This window comes from Anabrus simplex, chromosome 3 (genome assembly GCF_040414725.1).
Source record: "Anabrus simplex isolate iqAnaSimp1 chromosome 3, ASM4041472v1, whole genome shotgun sequence".
NCBI lineage: Eukaryota > Metazoa > Arthropoda > Insecta > Orthoptera > Tettigoniidae > Anabrus > Anabrus simplex.
Genome location: NC_090267.1, coordinates 489,941,883 through 489,959,595, shown reverse-complemented (window position 1 = coordinate 489,959,595; position 17,713 = coordinate 489,941,883). Strand labels below are relative to the sequence as shown.

General features: G+C 43.0%; 19 non-coding genes across 19 annotated transcripts; all 19 read left to right on the top strand.

Annotated features, from left to right (window-relative positions):
• Positions 1-2,385: 2,385 nt before the first annotated feature.
• Positions 2,386-2,457, top strand: TRNAT-UGU (transfer RNA threonine (anticodon UGU)). The gene has a single exon. It is a non-coding gene; the product is annotated as a tRNA-Thr (tRNA).
• A 225-nt stretch (positions 2,458-2,682) lies between these two features.
• TRNAT-UGU (transfer RNA threonine (anticodon UGU)) lies at positions 2,683-2,754 on the top strand. Its single transcript has one exon. It is a non-coding gene; the product is annotated as a tRNA-Thr (tRNA).
• Positions 2,755-2,979: 225 nt separating this feature from the next.
• On the top strand, positions 2,980-3,051 carry TRNAT-UGU (transfer RNA threonine (anticodon UGU)). Its single transcript has one exon. It is a non-coding gene; the product is annotated as a tRNA-Thr (tRNA).
• A 225-nt stretch (positions 3,052-3,276) lies between these two features.
• On the top strand, positions 3,277-3,348 carry TRNAA-UGC (transfer RNA threonine (anticodon UGU)). The gene has a single exon. It is a non-coding gene; the product is annotated as a tRNA-Ala (tRNA).
• Positions 3,349-3,573: 225 nt separating this feature from the next.
• TRNAT-UGU (transfer RNA threonine (anticodon UGU)) lies at positions 3,574-3,645 on the top strand. Its single transcript has one exon. It is a non-coding gene; the product is annotated as a tRNA-Thr (tRNA).
• Positions 3,646-3,870: 225 nt separating this feature from the next.
• Positions 3,871-3,942, top strand: TRNAT-CGU (transfer RNA threonine (anticodon UGU)). The gene has a single exon. It is a non-coding gene; the product is annotated as a tRNA-Thr (tRNA).
• Positions 3,943-4,301: 359 nt separating this feature from the next.
• Positions 4,302-4,373, top strand: TRNAT-CGU (transfer RNA threonine (anticodon CGU)). The gene has a single exon. It is a non-coding gene; the product is annotated as a tRNA-Thr (tRNA).
• A 964-nt stretch (positions 4,374-5,337) lies between these two features.
• TRNAT-UGU (transfer RNA threonine (anticodon UGU)) lies at positions 5,338-5,409 on the top strand. Its single transcript has one exon. It is a non-coding gene; the product is annotated as a tRNA-Thr (tRNA).
• Positions 5,410-5,634: 225 nt separating this feature from the next.
• Positions 5,635-5,706, top strand: TRNAT-UGU (transfer RNA threonine (anticodon UGU)). Its single transcript has one exon. It is a non-coding gene; the product is annotated as a tRNA-Thr (tRNA).
• A 77-nt stretch (positions 5,707-5,783) lies between these two features.
• TRNAT-UGU (transfer RNA threonine (anticodon UGU)) lies at positions 5,784-5,855 on the top strand. The gene has a single exon. It is a non-coding gene; the product is annotated as a tRNA-Thr (tRNA).
• A 234-nt stretch (positions 5,856-6,089) lies between these two features.
• TRNAT-CGU (transfer RNA threonine (anticodon UGU)) lies at positions 6,090-6,161 on the top strand. Its single transcript has one exon. It is a non-coding gene; the product is annotated as a tRNA-Thr (tRNA).
• A 519-nt stretch (positions 6,162-6,680) lies between these two features.
• TRNAT-UGU (transfer RNA threonine (anticodon UGU)) lies at positions 6,681-6,752 on the top strand. The gene has a single exon. It is a non-coding gene; the product is annotated as a tRNA-Thr (tRNA).
• A 374-nt stretch (positions 6,753-7,126) lies between these two features.
• Positions 7,127-7,198, top strand: TRNAT-UGU (transfer RNA threonine (anticodon UGU)). Its single transcript has one exon. It is a non-coding gene; the product is annotated as a tRNA-Thr (tRNA).
• A 225-nt stretch (positions 7,199-7,423) lies between these two features.
• Positions 7,424-7,495, top strand: TRNAT-UGU (transfer RNA threonine (anticodon UGU)). Its single transcript has one exon. It is a non-coding gene; the product is annotated as a tRNA-Thr (tRNA).
• Positions 7,496-7,720: 225 nt separating this feature from the next.
• Positions 7,721-7,792, top strand: TRNAT-UGU (transfer RNA threonine (anticodon UGU)). Its single transcript has one exon. It is a non-coding gene; the product is annotated as a tRNA-Thr (tRNA).
• A 225-nt stretch (positions 7,793-8,017) lies between these two features.
• Positions 8,018-8,089, top strand: TRNAT-UGU (transfer RNA threonine (anticodon UGU)). Its single transcript has one exon. It is a non-coding gene; the product is annotated as a tRNA-Thr (tRNA).
• Positions 8,090-8,315: 226 nt separating this feature from the next.
• On the top strand, positions 8,316-8,387 carry TRNAT-UGU (transfer RNA threonine (anticodon UGU)). The gene has a single exon. It is a non-coding gene; the product is annotated as a tRNA-Thr (tRNA).
• A 225-nt stretch (positions 8,388-8,612) lies between these two features.
• Positions 8,613-8,684, top strand: TRNAT-UGU (transfer RNA threonine (anticodon UGU)). Its single transcript has one exon. It is a non-coding gene; the product is annotated as a tRNA-Thr (tRNA).
• A 225-nt stretch (positions 8,685-8,909) lies between these two features.
• TRNAT-UGU (transfer RNA threonine (anticodon UGU)) lies at positions 8,910-8,981 on the top strand. Its single transcript has one exon. It is a non-coding gene; the product is annotated as a tRNA-Thr (tRNA).
• Positions 8,982-17,713: the final 8,732 nt, after the last annotated feature.

Below are 17,713 nucleotides of genomic sequence, written 5' to 3'. Positions count from 1 at the left end.
CGGAATTAATGTGTGGGGAGGATTTGGAATCAGAGGGTGTGAAAAGAATAGTTAGATATTGGATGAATCTAAAAAGACAGGAAGGTGGGAGAGTTTTACAGGCAGCATATGTACAGCAATTTAAGAGCATGTATAAGGGTGGATGGTTAGAAAAAATAAAGGGATATTTGGAGAGGATAGGATTAGGACACCTGTGGGGGGAGGTTTGGTCAAAGACAGAAGTGAGAGGGATGAATATACTGGAAAGGAGAATTAGAGATATCCATAGGCAGAAATTATTGGGGGAAAGCAGACTAAGAAATTCGCTGACTGTTTTGACGAAAATAGAGGAGATAGCAGGGTTGAATATTAGATACGTCGATAGGTCAAAACGATATGGGATGATGTGGTGGCTTTTAGGTCTGCCAAGGAATAAAGGCTGGTTACAGGGCAGGGATAAGACAAGGTGTGTACTTTGTGGAGATGTGAATGATGAGTTTCACTTGCTAAGAGACTGTGAGGTAACGAGGGGGTTAAGACATGGATTATTGAGTGCCGAGCATCGGGAAATACTGGGGAGAGGGGATGAGAACGCAATACTGAGATGGATTATTAAACAATGGGAAAAAGGGGGTGAATTGAACAGGTATTTTTGTGCGACAAAAAAGGCCTGCGAGAGTAAAATGAAGGAGAGTGAGTTAGAGGGTGGGCAGGGGAATAGGGGGGTGGAATAGGTATCTGTATAAGGGAAGGGGATAGTATGTTAGGTGTTGATGGCTATTTAATTTTTGGAGATGGAAACAGGTGAGTTTATTATCATTTTGTATTGTATTGGTGACTGGTATAAATGCGGAGTGATGGCAGACGAGTGTGTGTTAGGGCTGATAGCCTAGTATTTATGATTAGGTGATGTATGGTTTGCTATTATGTGTATTGAGATGGTTTATTTACGGATGATTGCGTGGGAGTTGGGAGGTGGTATATTGTATTGGTGTTTGAATTTTTGGAGCTGGAGAGAGGCGAGTTTATTATCATTTTGTAAATTTTTGGTTTGTTTGTAATATAGCGAGCAAATGTTGTGATGACGAGTGTGTGCTAGGGCTGAAATGTGGTGTTGGAAGTAGAGGTGGTAAATGTGGAAATGTGGTGTTGGAAAGGTATGGAGAAGTGGGGGTGTACTCATGAGTAAGTTGTATTGAATGTGATGATTGTATATGAGTGGGTGGTATTTGTGGATGTTGAAATGTGGTGTTGGAAAAGTATGAAGTGTAGTAATGTAATTTGGCTATTTGTAAATTTTGGTCTGGTGGAAGATGGAGTTTTCGGTAGGTAATTATGATGGGTAATAGGAGGAGTATGAGTGTATGGTAAATTGAATAAGTTATGATATGTGATATGTCTGTTAAATAGATTGAAATTAGAGAAGTTGGAAGTGGTGATATGAGATAGTGGAAAGCAGAAGGTGAGTGTAATTGTCGGAGAAGTAGAAGTGGTATATATAGAAATGAGGTGTTGGAAATGTGGTTATGAGGTGATGTATGGTGTGGTATTGAGATGGTTTATTTACGGCTGAATTCGTAGGAGTTAGGAGGTGGTATTGTGTCTGGTATGAGTATTGAATTTTTCAGAGTTGGAGAGAGATGATTTATGATCATTTTGTAAATTTTGGTTTGTTGGTGCAGAAGGGTCGAAGAAATATGTTGTGGGAGAGGTGTCGAAATTTCAATGTTATTATGGAGTGGTATGACGGAATGAAATGAAATGAAGCAATATTACCGAGGTTTTGTGAAAGTTGTGGTATGGTGGATTGGAATGTAATGACGGAATATTGTTGTTATTTTGGCTGGTTTGGTATGTAGTCGCGTAATGTTGCTGTGGTAGTTTATTTTGGAGTAGGTCAGGGAACAATAAAGCTGATGTAAATGCTGAAGGTAAACATAGGCATGGTTGGCCTGAGCACACCAAAGCAGAGTAGGTTAAACAGAAAAAAAACAATGGCGGTGTGGGAATGTGCTGAGTAAGAAAGGACAGTTGGTGGAAGGTGTAATCTTGCTCCGGGATCACATATGTGATATATTGCAAGTAAGGCAAACGGTTCATAGAGGGAATCTACCGTTGGCCAGTTGATTATTAATATTATTATTCCTTTATTATTATTATTTTATTATATTATTATTATTATTATTATTCCTTTATTATTATTATTATTTTATTATATTATTATTATTAATATTATTATTATATTATTTGTTTGTTTATTTATTCAGCTATTTATTTAGTTGTAGGGTGGCTTAGGTAAGACTCTATTGTGAACATGTATTGGGGCTAAACGCCTGTGATGTTCATCAATAAAATTGTAATTATAAAATTGTAATTATAAATTACTTTATTACGACGATAGCCAGAGCCTCTTTAGCTCAGTGGTAGAGCACTGGTCTTGTAAACCAGGGGTCGTGTGTTCGATCCTCACAGGAGGCAACTGTCTCTATTTTATTATCACATGACGAAAATGAGTTTGTGTTTCAAGCTCATTCGTGTTACGACGACAGCCAGAGCCTCTGTAGAACAGTGGTAGAGCATTGGTCTTGTAAACGAAGGGTCGTGAGTTCGATCCTCACAGGAGGCAAACTTCCTGTTTTTATTATCACACGACGATAGTAAGTTTTGTTCTCCAAGCTCATTCGTATTACGACGACAGCCAGAGCCTCTTTAGCTCAGTGGTAGGGCACTGGTCTTGTAAACCAGGGGTCGTGAGTTCGATCCTCACAGGAGGCGACTTTATTCCTTTTATTATCACATGATGAAATTGAGTTTGTGTTTCAAGCTCATTCCTGTTACGACGACAGCCAGAGCCTCTTTAGAATAGTGGTAGAGCACTGGTCTTGTAAACCAAGGGTCGTGAGTTCGAACCGCACAGGAGGCAAACTTGCTGTTTTTATTATTACACGACGATAATAAGTTTTGTTCTCCAAGCTCATTCGTATTACGACGACAGCCAGAGCCTTTTTAGCTCAGTGGTAGAGCACTGGTCTTGTAAACCAGGGGTCGTGAGTTCGATCCTCACAGGAGGCAACTTTATTTCTTTTATTATCACACGACGAAAATGAGTTTGTGTTTCAAGCTCATTCGTGTTACGACGAGAGCCGGAGCCTCTTTAGAACAGTGGTAGAGCACTGGTCTTGTAAACCAAGGGTCGTGAGTTCGATCCGCACAGGAGGCACACTTCCTGTTTTTATTATCACACGACGATAGTAAGTTTTGTTCTTCAAGCTCATTCGTATTACGCCGACAGCCAGAGCCTCTTTAGTTCAGTGGTAGAGCACTGGTCTTGCAAACCAGGGGTCGTGAGTTCGATCCTCACAGGAGGCAACTGTCTCTATTTTATTATCACATGGCGAAAATGAGTTTGTGTTTCAAGCTCATTCGTGTTACGAGGACAGCCAGAGCCCCTCTAGAACAGTGGTAGAGCACTGGTCTTCTAAACCAAGGGTCGTGAGTTCGATCCTCACAGGTGGCAAACTTCCTGTTGTTATTATCACACGACGATAGTAAGTTTTGTTCTCCAAGCTCATTCGTATTACGACGACAGCCAGAGCCTCTTTAGCTCAGTGGTAGAGCACTGGTCTTGTAAACCAGGCGTCGTGAGTTCGATCCTCACAGGAGGCAACTGGCCCTATTTTATTATCACATGACGAAAATGAGTTTGTGTTTCAAGCTCATTCGTGTTACGACGACAGCCAGAGCCTCTTTAGAACAGGGGTAGAGCACTGGTCTTCTAAACCAAGGGTCGTGAGTTCGATCCGCACAGGAGGCAAACTTCCTGTTTTTATTATCACACGACGATAGTAAGTTTTGTTCTGCAAGCTCATTCGTATTACGACGACAGCAAGAGCCTCTTTAGCTCAGTTGTAGAGCACTGGTCTCGTTTACCAGGGGTCGTGAGTTCGATCCTCTCAGGAGGCAACTTTATTTCTTTTATTATCACACGACGGAAATGAGTCTGTGTTTCAAGCTCACTCGTGTTACGACGACAGCTACGGCCTCTTTAGAACAGTGGTCTTGTAAACCAAGGGTCGTGAGTTCGATCCGCACAGGAGGCAAACTTCCTGTTTTTATCACACGACGATAGTAAGTTTTGTTCTCCAAGCTCATTCGTATTACGGCGACAGCCAGAGCCTCTTTAGCTCAGTGGTAGAGCACTGTTCTTGTAAACCAGGGGTCGTGACTTCGATCGTCACAGGAGGCAACTGTCTCTACTTTATTATCACATGACGGTAATGAGTTTCTGTTTCAAGCTCATTCGTGTTACGACGACAGCCAGAGCCTCTTTAGCTCAGTTGTAGAGCACTGGTCTCGTTTACCAGGGGTCGTGAGTTCGATCCTCTCAGGAGGCAACTTTATTTCTTTTATTATCACACGACGGAAATGAGTCTGTGTTTCAAGCTCACTCGTGTTACGACGACAGCTACGGCCTCTTTAGAACACTGGTCTTGCAAACCAGGGGTCGTGAGTTCGATCCTCACAGGAGGCAACTGTCTCTATTTTATTATCACATGGCGAAAATGAGTTTGTGTTTCAAGCTCATTCGTGTTACGAGGACAGCCAGAGCCTCTCTAGAACAGTGGTAGAGCACTGGTCTTCTAAACCAAGGGTCGTGAGTTCGATCCTCACAGGTGGCAAACTTCCTGTTGTTATTATCACACGACGATAGTAAGTTTTGTTCTCCAAGCTCATTCGTATTACGACGACAGCCAGAGCCTCTTTAGCTCAGTGGTAGAGCACTGTTCTTGTAAACCAGGGGTCGTGACTTCGATCGTCACAGGAGGCAACTGTCTCTATTTTATTATCACATGACGAAAATGAGTTTGTGCTTCAAGCTCATTCGTGTTACGGCGGCAGCCAGAGCCTCTTTAGAACAGTTGTAGAGCACTGGTCATGTAAACCAAGGGTCGCGAGTTCGATCCTCACAGGAGGCAAACTTCCTGTTGTTATTATAACACGACGATAGTAAGTTTTGTTCTCCAAGCTCATTCGTATTACGACGACAGCCAGAGCCTCTTTAGCTCAGTGGTAGAGCACTGTTCTTGTAAACCAGGGGTCGTGACTTCGATCGTCACAGGAGGCAACTGTCTCTACTTTATTATCACATGACGGTAATGAGTTTCTGTTTCAAGCTCATTCGTGTTACGACGACAGCCAGAGCCTCTTTAGAACAGTGGTAGAGCATTGGTCTTGTAAACCAAGGGTCGTGGGGTCGTGAGTTCGATCCTCACAAGAGGCAAACTTCCTGTTGTTATTATCACACGACGATAGTAAGTTTTGTTCTCCAAGCTCATTCGTATTACGACGACAGCCAGAGCCTCTTTAGCTCAGTGGTAGAGCACTGGTCTTGTAAACCAAGGGTCGTGTGTTCGATCCTCACAGGAGGCAAACTTCCTGTTGTTATTATCACACGACGATAGTAAGTTTTGTTCTCCAAGCTCATTCGTATTACGACGACAGCCAGAGCCTCTTTAGCTCAGTGGTAGAGCACTTGTCTTGTAAACCAAGGGTCGTGAGTTCGATCCGCACAGGAGGCAATTGGCTCTATTTTATTATCACATGACGAAAATGAGTTTGTGTTTCAAGCTCATTCGTGTTACGGCGACAGCCAGAGCCTCTTTAGAACAGTGGTAGAGCATTGGTCTTGTAAACCAAGGGTCGTGAGTTCGATCCTCACAGGAGGCAAACTTCCTGTTTTTATTATCACACGACGATAGTAAGTTTTGTTCTCCAAACTCATTCGTATTACGACGACAGCCGGAGCCTCTTTAGCTCAGTGGTAGAGCACTGGTCTTGTAAACCAGGGGTCGTGAGTTCGGTCCTCACAGGAGGCAACTGTCTCTATTTTATTATCACATGACGAAAATGAGTTTGTGTTTCAAGCTCATTCGTGTTGCGACGACGGCCAGAGCCTCTTTAGAACAGGGGTAGAGCACTGGTCTTGTAAACCAAGGGTCGTGAGTTCGATCCGCACAGGAGGCAAACTTCCTGTTTTTATTATCACTATTATCACACGACGATAGTAAGTTTTGTTCTCCAAGCTCATTCGTATTACGACGACAACAAGAGCCTTTTTAGCTCAGTGGTAGAGCACTGGCCTCGTAAACCAGGGGTCGTGAGTTCGATCCGCACAGGAGGCAACTTTATTTCTTTTATTATCACACGACGGAAATGAGTTTGTGTTTCAAGCTCATTCGTGTTACGACGACAGCTACAGCCTCTTTAGAACAGTGGTAGAGCACTGGTCTTGTAAACCAAGGGTCGTGAGTTCGATCCGCACAGGAGGCAAACTTCCTGTTTTTATCACACGACGATAGTAAGTTTTGTTCTCCAAGCTCATTCGTATTACGGCGACAGCCAGAGACTCCTTAGCTCAGTGGTAGAGCACTGGTCTTGTAAACCAGGGGTCGTGAGTTCGATCCTCACATTAGGCAACTGTCTCTATTTTATTATCACATGACGAAAATGAGTTTGTTGTTCAAGCTCATTCCTGTTACGACGACAGCCAGAGCCTCTTTAGAACAGTGGTAGAGCACTGGTTTTGTAAACCAAGGGTCGTGAGTTCGATCCTCACAGGAGGCAAACTTCCTGTTTTTATTATCACACGACGATAGTAAGTTTTGTTCTCCAAGCTCATTCGTATTATGACGGCACCCAGAGCCGCATTAGCTCAGTGGTAGAGCACTGGTCTTGTAAACCAGGGGTCGTGAGTTCGATCCTCACAGGAGGCAACTGTCCCTATTTTATTATCACATGACGAAAATGAGTTTGTGTTTCAAGCTTATTCGTGTTACGAGGACAGCCAGAGCCTCTTTAGAACAGTGGTAGAGCACTGGTCTTGTACACCAAGGGTCGTGAGTTCGATCCTCACAGGAGGCAAACTTCCTGTTTTTATTATCACACGACGATAGTAAGTTTTGTTCTCCAAGCTCATTCGTGTTACGACGACAGCCAGAGCCTCTTTAGAGCAGTTGTAGAGCACTGGTCTTGTAAACCAAGGGTCGTGAGTTCTATCCGCACAGGAGGCAAACTTCCTGTTTTTATTATCACACGACGATAGTAAGTTTTGTTCTCCAAGCTCATTCGTATTACGACGATAGCCAGAGCCTCTTTAGCTTAGTGGTAGAGCTCTGGTCTTGTAAACCAGGGGTCGTGAGTTCGATCCTCACAGGAGGCAACTTTATTTCATTTATTATCACACGAAGAAAATGAGTTTGTGTTTCAAGCTCATTCGTGTTACGACGACAGCCAGAGCCTCTTTAGAACAGTGGTAGAGCACTGGTCTTGTAAACCAAGGGTCGTGAGTTCGAGCCGCACAGGAAGCAAACTTCCTGTTTTTATTATCACACGACGATAGTAAGTTTTGTTCTCCAAGGTCATTCGTATTACGACGACAGCCAGTGCCTCTTTGGCTCAGTGGTAGAGCACTGGTCTTGTAAACCGGGGGTCGTGAGTTCGATCCTCACAAGAGGCAACTGTCTCTATTTTATTATCACATGACGAAAATGAGCTTGTGTTTCAAGCTCATTCGTGTTACGGCGGCAGCCAGAGCCTCTTTAGAACAGTTGTAGAGCACTGGTCTTGTAAACCAAGGGTCGTGAGTTCGATCCTCACAGGTGTTAAACTTCCAGTTGTTATTATCACACGACGATAGTAAGTTTTGTTCTCCAAGCTCATTCGTATTACGACGACAGCCAGAGCCTCTTTAGCTCAGTGGTAGAGCACTGGTCTTGTAAACCAGGGGTCGTTAGTTCGATCCTCACAGGAGGCAACTGTCTCTACTTTATTATCACATGACGGTAATGAGTTTGTGTTTCAAGCTCATTCGTGTTACGACGACAGCCGGAGCCTCTTTAGAACAGTGGTAGAGCACTGGCCTTGTAAACCAAGGGTCGTGAATTCGATCGACACAGGAGGCGATCTTCCTGTTGTTATTATCACACGACGATAGTAAGTTTTGTTCTCCAAGCTCATTCGTATTACGACGACAGCAAGAGCCTCTTTAGCTCAGTGGTAGAGCATTGGTCTTGTAAACCAAGGGTCGTGACTTCGATCCTCACAGGAGGCAAAGTTCCTGTTTTTATTATCACACGACGATAATAAGTTTTGTTCTCCAAGGTCATTCGTATTACGACGACAGCCAGAGCCTCTTCTGAACAGTGGTAGAGCACTGGTCTTGTAAACCAAGGGTCGTGAGTTCGATCCGCACAGGAGGCAAACTTTCCGTTTTTATTATCACACGACGATAATAAGTTTTGTTCTGCAAGCTCATTCGTATTACGATGACAGCCAGAGCCTCTTTAGCTCAGTGGTAGAGCACTGGTCTTGTAAACCGGGGGTCGTGAGTTCGATCCTCACAGGAGGCAACTTTATTTCTTTTATTATTACACGACGAAAATGAGTTTGTGTTTCAAGCTCATTCGTATTACGGCGACAGCCAGAGCCTGTTTAGAACAGTGGTAGAGCACTGATCTTGTAAACCAGGGGTCGTGAGTTCCATCCGCACAGGAGGCAAGCTTCCTGTTTTTATTATCACACGACGATAGTAAGTTTTGTTCTCCAAGCTCATTCGTATTACGACGACAGCCAGAGCCTCTTTAGCTCCGTGGTAGAGCACTGGTCTTGTAAACCAGGGGTCGTGTGTTCGATCCTCACAGGAGGCAACTTTATTTCTTTTATTATTACACGACGAAAATGAGTTTGTGTTTCAAGCTCATTCGTGTTACGACGACCGCCAGTACCTCTTTAGAACAGTGGTAGAGCACTGGTCTTGTAAACCAGGGGTCGTGAGTTCGATCCGCACAGGAGGCAAACTTCCTGTTTTTATTATCACACGACGATAGTAAGTTTTGTTCTCCAAGCTCATTCGTATTACGAAGACAGCCAGAGCCTCTTTAGTTCAGTGGTAGAGCACTGGTCTTGTAAACCAGGGGTCGTGTGTTCGATCCTCGCAGGAGGCAACTGTCTCTATTTCATTATCACATGACAAAAATGAGTTTGTGTTTCAAGCTCATTCGTATACGGCGGTAGCCAGAGCCACTTTAGCTCAGTGGTAGAGCACTGGTCCTGTACACCAGGGGTCGTGAGTTCGATCCTCACAGGAAGCAATGATCTTTCTTAAATTTTCACACGACGATATTGAGTTTGTGTTCCAAGCTCATTCGTATTATGATCAAACCAAGACCCTATTTAGCTCAATGGTAGAGCACTGGTCATGTAAACAAGGGGTAGTGAGTTCGATCCTCACAGGTTGCATTTTTTATTACATTATCTTCTTCTTCTTCCTTATCGGTTTAGCTTCCAGGGTCGGTTTTTCCCTCGGACTCAGCGAGGGATCCCACATCTACCACTTAGGGGACAGTGCCCTGGAGCTTCAGACACTGGATTGCGGGATACAACTGGGCTTGATGACCAGTACCTCGCTCAGGAGGCATCATCTGTTTTTGAACACGGCCTTACGGGGCCATGGGAAGATTGGAATGGATAGACAAGGAAGAGGGAAGGAAGCGGCCTTGGAGGAGAAGTGGGAGACCAAGGAAACCATTTCCAGGGTGGTTGAAGTGGGAATCGAAAATCCCGTTTTCAGTTGACCTCCCGAGGCTGAGTAGACCGCGTTCCATCCCTCGTACCACTTTTCAAATTTCGTGGCAGAGCCTCCGGGCTGGCAGCCAATCACACAAAGCTCTACACCACAGAGACGGACAAATTAATTAAATTTGATAGTCACATCTTGTCAAGAAATAGTGGAAAGCTTAGGATTAATATCTGACACCATTTCATTTTATTTTTAACTATCAGCTAAAATAAGTAAGTGAAGTTAAGGAGGAAAATCCCGCCCGAAATTGTTTTCATTTTGTTAGCACATTAACAATAATAATTAATATTATTATGGTCCACCTCTGTGGTGTAGTGGTTTGGTGATTAGCTGCAACCCCCGGAGACCGGGTTCGATTCCCAGCTCCACCACGAAATTTGATAAGTGGTACGGGGGCTGGAACGGGGTCCACACAGCCTCGGGCGGTCAACTGAGTAGGGGTGGGTTCGATTCCCATCTCAGCCATCATGGAGGTTGTTTTCCGTGGTTTCCCACTTCTCTTAGGCAAATGCCGGGATGTTACCGAACTTAAGGCCACAGCCGCTTCCTTCCCTCTTCCTTGTCTATACCTTCCAATCTTCCCAACCCCCACAACACCCCTGTACTTTATAGCAGGTGAGGCTGCCTAGGCGGGGTACTGGTCCTCCTCCCCAGTTTTATTCCCCAAACCAGAGTCTCACATTTCTGGACACAGCCATTGAGGCGTTTGTGCTGCGATCCCTCGCTGAGTCCGAGGAAAAAACAACCTTGGAGGGTGAACACATTAAGAAAGAAAGAAAGAAAAATTGTTTTGACAAATATAAATAAACATTTTTAAATCCAAAATGCATAAATTTTGAAATGAAAAACCAAATGGTCCGCCACTGTGGTGTAGTGGTTAGCGTGTTTATCTGTCACGCCCGGAGGCCCGGGTTCGATTCCCAGCTCCGCCACGAAAAATGAAAAGTGGTATTGCACCCGCCCACCTCCTGAGTCCCAGACTAGCATTTATCTCAGGGGTGATCAGTTCGAAAACGAATAAAAAAATTTATATCAAAAAAATATATATATATCGGCGCATCAAATGAACACAGGGATGAACGGGGCATGAAAATTTAAGGTTACGGGGGACGACTCATTCATGGATACAAAATTCTGACTCCACAATTGGACTGGGAAGTGACAACTTAAATTCCATGGGCATACTGGACTAACTACAATGAAAAGATATGGAAGCTGTTTCCTATTGAAATTGCAATGAGGAGCAATTTATTCACTTATTTTGCATACTACACATGATGACAAATTTACATTGGGACACTTTAATCCTGAAAAATAAATGACATAATACTTGGATTTTACCTCACTACTCTGGTAGTGTAAAACATCTGGTGAATTCGTCCCAATTGGTTACTGGGGATCGAATTCACATCCGTATGATTGGACGTTTCACCGCTGGAGATATTCTTTCGGCGACGAAGGCACGACAGTAACTTTTTACTGTCGTCTCCTCGTTCCGTTTGGACATGAGACACTTCCGGTATGTACATTCTGGTGAGCCGGACACCCACCGTAGAAAATGTTATCGCCTCGAAAAAACGGGAATTTATAATACGGACAAACTCTAGCCTATTATTTCCAGATTCACAAACACACCAGGTAGAGTTCATTAACTCAAAAGCTACTTTAATATTTACACTTGTCAATACGACAAGACGTACGGAAAGGTTCATTACTATGCTCTGACCCTGCAAACATGTGCCGTCCGTGGGTTATTTACGTATCTACCGCTATCTCCCCGTGAAAACCCAACATCTGGTTCAGAGCAGTTCGACACAGGATGACTGTCCCTAGCATATCCTCCTATTATTATTATTATTAGATAATATCATTACCATTCTTTATCTGATCATTAGCATATACTCTGACTACCATCAATTAATTTATTATCATTAATTTCAATTATAATCCTGTATTTGATTATTATCATTTGTCATCCGGGATGATTATATGCCAACCCTTGCCGACGTTTCAAACGAGGGTCGTTCTTACTCCTAATTTATCCGCACAATATAATGATCAGCTTCCTCATAAATATTTTTATTATTATTATTATTATTATTATTATTATTATTATTATTATTATTATGATATTCGTAACAATGAATCATCGCCCATTAAATATCTTAATTTCCTTTCATCATAATTATTATTCTCAAATTACTATTGCAAGTTCTTTATCTTCTGCTCCTTCAACTTTTCATTATTATTATTATTATTATTATTATTATTACTATTATTATTATTATTATTATTATTATTATTATTAATAGTGGAAATCGTGATTATCGTAACCCGTAATCATCCTTTCTATAATACTTCAACTTCTCGCTCTTATTATTTTCATCAAAAAAATAAAATAAAAAATGTACCGGGCGGTACACCTCCACGCCGCTAATTTAAATGCGCGCCAGTTAAAACTCCTCTGCTGGAGGAAGTCTGAACTTTATTGACGGTATTAATTTTCTACCTTCTCAGAAGATGTCACTACCTGTAAATTTTGGAGTTTTAGAACTGTGTCATTTTTTATGTGTTTTTGTTTCGCTTGAAGTAAGAAGTGTGAACTTTCTCTTCTAGAGGACACTACTGAAGATCTACAATAGTGCAACCTAGTGCGGAGTCAAAGAACTATTTTGTTGGAGAAAATTTAATTTCAAGAGTTTGTTCTTTGTTAAATTTCTTTCTGTCATTATTTAAGTTGGCAATATTTACCCCTTTCTTCCCCTTGTTATGAATGTATCCAATCCCGAATTTCTTCTATTAATTTCTGACCAATCTGGTGTATCTTCCCCCAACTTGAATCTGTTGCGGGGTCCTACCCAATAAAGAAATTGTGGGAGGGTGTTTTCTTTCCCCTAACGACTAGAACCTTCCGCGAGGGTATATAAACTGCTGATTTTAGGGTCTCCGGGCCACTTCTGTTCCATCTTTCAGTGCGTAAGGTACACAGCAGGGGGCGGGAAGCGCCTCTTTCTTCTCCTGCCGTTCAACACAAGGTAATGGCCAATTAATAACTTCTTTCGTTGCTAGATTAGCAGTTTAACTCTCGGGGCGGGTTCTAGGCCTTCCACCATGTAACTTTCCTTTAAAATGTAAAAACTACTGGTATCTATTCTATCTTTCAAACGACATATCGGGATAGAGAGTGCTTAACCCTCTCGAGCTCCCACTCACATCATCTTGAGGTGAACGTATTTTTCTCAACCAATTCTTCCGTAATGTAATGTAAATTGTTATTAAGTCACCTCTGTAGTATGGGATTAGCCCTTGTATTAACGGCCTAGTGCTAAGTAGGTCTTAAGCAAAGTGTATTAGGAGTTCAAGTTCGCCTCCTCTCAAATTGTATTTTAGAGGTCATGTATTAACCTTCTTGTCATTTAACAGACCTCAGTAGGTTGGGTATTTTACCCCTGTGTATATGTCCTTTGAGGACAGCTTAAAGGTGGAGTTCGGAGTGGCCTATGATAGGCTTGTATTTTAGGGGGAAGTTGCCCTTTCTTGAAAATTGTGTCTCTGCCTCAAGGAGGCTTTTGGGTGTAATTGGAAGCAAATGTTTCTGGCATGTTGGGGGGTTTTCGGCCCCTTTGTTGTATGGTGTTCATTGTAAGGTTGGGCTCATTGCTCAAGAATTATGTTTCTGACTTTTGAAGCCCCAAATGCGGTACCTATGTAAATGTATTTTTCAATCGTGTTTCGGCTACTAAGTACCTGTTCAATTTGTTGTTACCTAATTTTGAAAAGAAAATATAACCTTGTTAAATTTTAAAATTAATTTCACTTTAGTAGCTTGAGACCTATTCACCACCCAGCACCTTCTTTCATGCATAACTACCACCAAAACACGGTAACAAGTGGTAGCAGAGCGTGGTTGAATGGGTCTTAATTTTGCCCCTTTTGACGGTTAAACATTGCTTTAATCCAAACTCTAACAATTTTCTCAGTTGCTGGCATTTGTGAGTTTTTCAAATTTGTTCTGTCATCATGCCCGGCCCTCGCGATGTTCTCCTCCTTAACTATTTGCGCAAAGAGGAGTTGATATACGAGTTAACTATCAGAAACGTGCAATCTGAAGGCACGGTTGCAATAGACACTAACAAGCTTAGAGAGTCCCTTGATTTGCCCATTTCCATCCCCAATTTGGGAGAGAAAGAAATTGATGACTCTCTTTCCACGATCGTCGAGAATATTACTGGGCTAGCATCTGTAGTTAGTTTTTTTGATGAAAATGATCCGTCTCCTAATCAAATTAAGCGTGTGCAAGGCAGACTATATCACTTTTCAAATAGAGTTAATGATCTGTTGTCTCTAAAGGTGAATGACGTTCAGAGGAAGGAAGCTAATACGCTCCTTGAAACTATTTCTGAATTGTCTAGTAAAGTCACTCTATTGTTAACTGGGGAAATTCCTCCCAAATCTGATCAACCCACCATAGTGAATGTAGGTAACGAGGAAGAGCCTCCTAAGGGAGAAGTAAATAGGAAAACCCTCACTGCTCAAACTATCTCTGCCCCATTGGACAACGAGTCTGAACACCGTGCATCGTTGAGTAACATCCGTTCTGAATTAACTTCCTTGCCATTGAAACCCTTACCTACTATGTCACCCGGGTTTAGCAGCTTGCCTCATCCATTGGCAATGTTGCTAAGAGGTATCTCTAAGTTTTCTGTCAACACCACCAGTGAAGTTATTTCATTTTTAAGATTTTTAGTTGAATTTCAGGATCACGCCCTTGTGTTTTCTCTTTCCCATTGTCAGATTTTGCAAATTATCTATCCGTATGCTATAGGTATTCTCTCAGACAAAATCGTAAGAGCCATTGCCGAGCAATCATCTATTGAGGATTTCCATGCCCATTTGCTAGCTAACTTCATCCCGGCTAGGGCCAGGTCCTCCCTTATTCAGAAGTACTATTATCGGGTACAGCGCTTGGATGAAAACCTGGCAGACTTCATCCAAGATATTAAGTTTTATACTAGGGTGTTTGCTCTCCACTTCCCTGAGGATCAGATCGTGCAAGCTATTGTTGAAGGGATCTCACCACCCTACAGGTCATATTTGTGTTTCGCGGCATGCCCGCAAACTTTCTCGGAACTTGAAGCATTGGCCGTCTCAGCGGAAGGGGTTAGATACGCCGATTCTTTGCGTGTCGCGAAAGAACACCCGCCTTCCTTTAGTAATACTCGGCCTCCTCCTCGCCGATCAGTCACCCCTCGTAAATGTTATGCTTGCGGGTCGCCTGACCATCTGCGCAATAAGTGTCCTCTGATCAAGTCTAGTAGGGCAAATAATGGAGCGGTTTCATCACAAGGCTGTTTTAAATGTGGGGCTTTCTCACATATCGCAAAGAATTGTCCCAATTCGAATAGCACCCCCTCCTGCTCAACTTCTGGTGTAACTTCCAACAACAATCAAAAGTGACTAGTGGCTTCGGCTGAGTCAACTAATTCTGCTTCCCAAGGCTCAGCCCCTGGCAAAAAGGTCGAGAATTCAAGGAACGATAAGTCTTCGAATACATATTTTGAATGCCCCAAAGAGTGTCTTAGGATTGCGGCGGATACCCCCGCACCTGTTCCTTTTCTTAAGATTGAGGTAAATAACGAACCTATAACAGCTCTATTAGATTCAGGCAGTGTTTGTTCCATTATTTCGGCTGAATGGTACTCGAAATTGAAATCTGTTTGTAAACTACCTGTCTATGACCCTTCTCCTGTTAAATATGTTTCGGCTAATACATCTCCATTAGAAATTCTAGGTTCCTTACTGGTCAAAATTCGTATTTTTAAGTTTACATGGAAAATCAAACTGTTTGTGGCTAAGCACTTGTCTTGCCCCATCATACTGGGAGCGGACTTCATTTGTCACACTGGTCTTGTGCTCGATCTTCAGAGTAAGTCGTGCACATTCAAATTTGCGTCCAATTGTAAAGTTCCCTTGTTAAAGTGTAATTCTGCATCATGTTCTTCTATTTCGCCTACCCAGGATGAGATGTTGTTAGACCTTAGACATCTACCTGACGAGCAGGCTGATAGTATTCGTAAATTGTGTCAGTCGTTTCCAGAGGTGTTCTCTGATACTCTTGGTGTTACTGACCTTATTGAATACAAAATTGAGGTCACGGATTCGATTCCTGTCCGTTTTCCACCATATAGGCTATCTCCACCTAAAATGAAGGCTCTGAAAGAAATCATCGATCAGATGTTGAAGGATGGTATTATTAGGCCCTCTAAGTCAGCGTATTCTTCGCCTATTTTTTTAGTCCCGAAACCCCAAGGAGGCTTCAGGCCTGTAATTGATTACAGGGCTCTCAATCGGAAGGTGGTGTTACAATCTGTGCCCCTTCCCGACCTTCATTCTTGCTTTTCATGGTTTCGTAAGGCCAAGTTCTTTACTATCTTGGACTTGAATCAGGCCTATAATCAGATTCCCCTTGCTGAAGAGTCTAAACATCTCACAGCGTTTGCCACGGACTGGAATTTATACGAATACAACCGCGTGCCTTTCGGGCTCCCCACGGGAGCAGCTGTACTCACTAGGCTACTAGATAGGGTCTTCTCCGACATCAAATTTGAATACTTATATCACTACTTGGATGATGTCGTCGTGTTTTCGGAGACCTTTGAAGAACATCTAGGTCATCTGCGAGAAGTTCTGAATCGCCTTCGTAAGGCTGGGTTAACCGTCAAGTTGTCCAAGGTCGCCTTTGCTAAGCCCTCTATGTCATTCCTAGGGCATATTGTGTCACCTGATGGCGTAGCAGTCGATCATTCTAGAACACAGGCCATCCGTGATTTTAAACCTCCCAAGGACATTAAAGGTATCGCCAGGTTCATTGGTATGGTGAATTTCTTCAGAAAGTTCATTCCTAACTTTGCTAATAGAGCGGCGCCATTGAACCTTCTTCGTAGGAAAGGCATCAAATTCGAGTGGGGACCTTCTCAACAAGCTGCTTTTGAAGATCTGAAATTAGCTCTCTGTAATGCCCCTGTCCTTGCTATGCCTGATTTCTCAAAGAAATTCATCGTCCAAACGGACGCGTCATCGTCAGCTGTAGCTGCAGTCCTTCTTCAGGAGACTGAACTAGGGAGGCGACCCATCGCCTATGCATCTAGGACTCTATCGGCTCAAGAAGCCAAGTATTCCATCTATGAGCTCGAAGGGTTGGCAGTCTTATTTGCCTTAGAAAAGTTCCGTCTCTATCTGGAACATGTCAAATTCGACCTGGAGACAGATAATCAAGCCTTAAGCTGGGTCTTAGGTAGGCCGCGTCGTACTGGTCGTATAGCCCGTTGGGCCATCCGTATTTCTGCCTTCCAGTTTGATGTTAGACATATCAGAGGTACCGAAAATGTTGTTGCTGATGGACTCAGCCGTATGTTTTCTAACGACGTCGAGACCCATGAACCGGTCGACAGTTCATCACCTTCCGAGTGCATACTATCCGAGGTTAATGCCATCCTAACCGATGCTCCCATGCTCTTTAGGGATATCGAGAAATACCAACGTGAAGATCCGACGCTGGCTCCGATAATGGAAACCCTTTCTTCTGTGGAACATGCTGTCCCTTATGTTCTGAGGAATGGTGTTCTATGTTGCCCTTCGAGGCATGATAAGATGATGAAAGTTGTTGTTCCAGCGGTTCTCGTACCTATGATCTTCAAGTATTATCATGAGACCCCATTAGGAGGGCATCTTGGAATCTTTAAAACCCGTGAAAAGATTCGTGAAATGTTCATCTGGAAAGGTATGGACGGCGAAATTCGTGAACTTGTAAAAGCTTGTAAATCTTGTTTGCTCAGTAAACCCACCATGTCCACTAAGGTAGGCTTTTTGTCTTCTCATCAAGCGTCGCGCCCCATGGAACGCCTGTATATTGATTATGTAGGACCCTTCCCCCAGTCTAAGGGGAATGCCAACAAGTTCATCTTTGTATGCGTAGATGGTTTTACAAGATTTTCGTGGTTATTTCCGACTAAGCTGGCTACCGCTCAGTCAACCATTACTTGCCTAAATTCTATTTCTGCTTCGTTTGGTCCGTGCCAATACATTGTATCTGATAAT